A 4,594-nucleotide genomic window follows, 5' to 3' on the forward strand; every position below is an offset into this window, starting at 1 on the left:
TTTCACTATCCTTACTAATCCGAGATAAACTTGATACTGATGGACCTTTACCTGGTTTTGCTAAAGACGTAGGTATTTTGGACGTTGAGGGACCACAATTTAGTTTTGGTACATGTTTGGCCTTGAGGAAACTTTTTGGCGATGAGCTTAATAATTGGTCCTTTGAAATCCTCGGGGTACCAACAGGTTTTGATGGTGAAACCTTCGATTCTGATGTCTTTGACTTTTTAGCTACAAGTTTGCCTTTACCGTGTTGCATGACTTTAGTTTTAGATAATGTTGTCATTCGCTCAGAGGCAGGTATTGTTTCTTTAACCGTGACCTCCGACATGTCATGTACGTTTATGTGTTTTTGGCATTGATATAGAATAAAGAACTGGATACCCAATCAGCCGCAAAAAATGGCCCCACAAAAGTGATGTTAAAACAGATCACGCATTACTTTTTCGTTTAGTCTTGTTTGAAACGCTCAAATGTGAAGTTGTCAACAATTACGAAATGTGCCGTCGAAATATGTAAAAATAACAATGATAAAACAAGGAAAAAGGATGGAATGTATTTCTTTCGGTTAGTTCTTGGGATAGCATTACATAATTTATGTAATCTGGTGGTAATTTTATGGTTTTGAATAAATTAATTTGTTACTACCAAAGAAGGGATGTCAAGGAACAAAAATCTAATGAGTCGATGTGAGGTCAATATTTTTTTATATTTTTATATGGCATTCGTAACGAATAACATTATGTTCAAATTCAAGATTTCCAAGAAAACCTATGACACGTGCAAAGTGTACTGCTATTTAATTATAGCAAGAGATAGGGGTGATGCAGTTTTATACAAGGCAAAACGACACTTGTGTGTTCGGCCCATTTCCCTGTTTCCTACATAGGTATACACCACCAATAAGGGCTTATATCGACTAACTGTAAATGCTAAACCTGTCTGAACACAGTGACAACCACAGGATTTTTTTATAAAGTATGGACTTTATAAAAACAAGCAACAACGGTTGTGGAACGAAAGTGAAAACTCACCTCACTATGTTACCGACGCCCGGTAACACGATACATACGTTTAGCGGAGGTATTCTATTTATTTATTATATATTATTATCATTCTCAAATAAGATCACACTTTTTCATTGACATGTTTATTTACATACTGCCATGACAACGTCAAATTATTTGAACATAGGTAAAGAGTCTTGAAAAGGAGTCCGCAACATAAATGTCAAATAACATTGAGTTTTTCTTTATTGATTTAAATGCCATCTAAATTATGAGTGGCCACCTTACGGGGCTTACGGTCACGTGATCGCCTTACGCCCCTTACGGTCACGTGATCGCCTTACGCTGTCTCGAGTTTATCATTTTTTCCCCACCTCAAAAAGTGCCCAGCGCCGCTAAAGAAGTTTTCACTTCAAAAATTACCCACTTCTCAAAAATCCAATCAGTACCAATAAATGTCCCCGTGCACCCGAGCGATGAGTAAATGTAGATCTAAAATACACAGTTATTTTATTTAATAAATTGTTTTAATATTTAATAAGTTATCTGATTAGGTTTTTACAGCACATTTATAACTCCCGTAACTATGCCAACCTTACTCTGCGTGGTACAATTACTGTCCGTGGCGACTAGGGATTGCAGAATCGGTACTGTTTAAAAGAACCGGGATTTTCGGTACCGGGTAAAAATGGAACCGGGATTTCCCGGTATTTTCGGTACTTTCGGGACTGCCTTCAAAAATCAATTTTCAGTAAAAAAAAAGCGTAAAACGACCACGAATCTTTCTTAAAACAATAAAAAAGTAGTACAGTGAAGCTACACACTTCTTTTGTACCATAATATGTGTCTTTAAGTCACACAATCATTAATATAAATTGTTTTTTTTTCCTAAACTACATGATATTTTTACTATCTTTGTTGATTGGCAAAAACTGAATTGTGGCTCAGTAATATCATCATTTTTTTTTAATATGTAAGACGTTTTGTGAAAAAGGATAAAAAAAATGATAATTAACGCATGCGTTCAAAATGGGCTGTGGACCTTCGAACATAATAATAACAAAACTATCAATACGACAAATCGAGAAATTATTCAGCCAGAATTATTAATTCATTTAAAATATAATTATCATATGTGAGTTTCTTATACCGTGTTTGAATTTGAATTAAAAGTAGTATTTTATTAATTACAAAATTGTCTCTATTTTTGCTTCTAGTTAGTATACAAATATGAAATAACTAATTGTTCGTATAAAATTATTTATCTTACAAACATTTATGCCCTTAAAGTATCAAATTACGCAATTTTATATTGTCGGCATTGTCAAACCCATTTTTTTTTAACATTTATTTTAATGTAGTGGTCAGCCGTAAAAGTATTACCATCAGCCTTAGATTGATAAAATATGTTCATTTTCTTTATAAAACATGATATTTCATGCTAAGTAACAGAAAGCAGGCAAATATTGTACCGGAAATTTTAGTCCCGAAAATCCCGGGAGTACCGGGATTTTAATTTTGAAATCCCGGTTCTTTGCTTGGCTCTAAATCCCGGGAATTCCCGGTACTTTCGGTACCGGTATTTCCCGGGAGCAAACCCTAGTGGCGACACGAGCACGCTCGATCAAAAATTGCTGGCGGTTAAAAGGTTAAAGAAGTATACTTACTTATTAAAAATTAAATTTGTTTGAATTTGAACCACGATTTAATTTTATTTGAGCTCCCGATTAAATTAAATTTGCTTTATTTATTACTTCAATTGGTTTTTCTGTACAGTAATACCTAATAAAGTGTACCAAAGTGACTCCATTCGTTCATTATTCTCGTTTGACGTTGTTTGACGTAAATACGTTACGTTAGTGCCATCGGACTAAATTTTTTAACAGTGTTGGTACCTCTGTTTGCAAATTTGACACTTAATGCTTACGACATTAAGCTCTTTTATGTACGAAACATTTATCTTGACTCAATATTTACGTAAGCGTTTTTATCATCAATGCAAATGGTGCGAAACGTCATTGGGATCCACATTTGTTGACGTTTTTGTTCTGCTTTGTGTGTCTATTTCTTTTATATTAAGTCAGTGGTTTTTGGTAGTATTAGAATATCGGACATTTTAACGGGCGTCAGTTTCGCCAAACTCTCACTTGATTTGACGTTCTTAGTCTTACTGGATTTTTTTGAAGACTGCATATTTATAGCCGGTACAATTCTGTTTTGCTTATTTTTGGTCACTGCATTATTTGGTTGAGGCTCATTACCACGGTTTGGAGCCGAGTCATGAAAACCCAAATGTTTACCATGAGGGCATCTGATTGCATTATTTTTGCACTCTGGTTCAGTGCATGAAAGGCATCGAAGTGCCAAGCGACTTTCTGTTTCTTTCATCCAAACGACTTGATGTACCGGCATAGTTCCGGGAAAAGTCTTTAAGTTCTTAGGTAACAGCCAATCTTTTTCTGTTACTTCGTAGTCTTGGACTATTTTGATTTTCACTCGTTGAACCCTAGACTGCAAAATTTGCACCAAAGCATCGATATCAGGGATGTCATTTCCAAAGGAGATTATTTTATCGGCAGCCGTCTTTAAAATACCACCAATCCCGTCCGCAGCACCTTTTCCGTGTCCGCATTCGCAATAGTTCCAAATTATGTTTGTCTTTGATTGAATCTTATTTTGTCGGACTTGGCGGGGGCATGGCAGTGCCCCCAAATAATACTTAAACACAAAAGTGAAGCTACTTTTCATATCATTCCGGTGTTATTTTCATTCTGGTGGGTATTAAAGCCATTTTACTACACCGAAATCACCGGAATGAAATTGGTGGAATGATAAACCGAGGTGAAATAAAATTATAAAAAAATAACTAAATCCCACATTCTTTAACTATCGCGACATTTAAACTCACAAGTACAAAATACACGATCTGTAAATATTTGAAAAATAACAAATATGAAACAAAAAACATATAGCAAACTCCGGAATGATATTTTTTTTGTCCCCGTAACATCGAAATGACATGACTCACGTGTGTAGCGGATCTATTCGGCATCACGTCGACGTCTTCTTGCGGTGAGAGCCCCGGCACAACTGACTCTCAAAGTGCGCAGGAGGCGGGGGGGCGTACGAAGTCAAACTTAGCCAGTAAACGTCGATGAAATTTGTCCGCGGTAATAAGGATTATTTTGCCGGACAAATTTCTTTACGCATAATAAGGGGGTTTATTAAAGAGTTAGTAAGCAAGTAATATTTTAAAGGGTTCTTTATTGATATGGTATTATAATGAACTAAAAACTAATTTGATATCTTGTATAGTTTTAGAGTTATGCGGCATTAAACAAGAATAACTGGGTTCCGGACAACCCACCTGAATGAAAAATTGAGCCTTTATTATTTTTTTTCAATGATTAAATTATTTAATATTTTAATATTAGCTATTGCCCGAGCTCTATAGCTAAGAGATGTTTCCAAAAAAAAATAGTATATGACTATTTTGACTTTCTGCACCAGCGTTTTCAGTCTTGCCATCAAATTTTATTGCTTGGGATATTCACCCTAATGGTTATTGTACTGTGACCATTTGTGTT

Source organism: Cydia amplana, chromosome 18 (genome assembly GCF_948474715.1).
Source record: "Cydia amplana chromosome 18, ilCydAmpl1.1, whole genome shotgun sequence".
Classification (NCBI taxonomy): Eukaryota; Metazoa; Arthropoda; class Insecta; order Lepidoptera; family Tortricidae; genus Cydia; species Cydia amplana.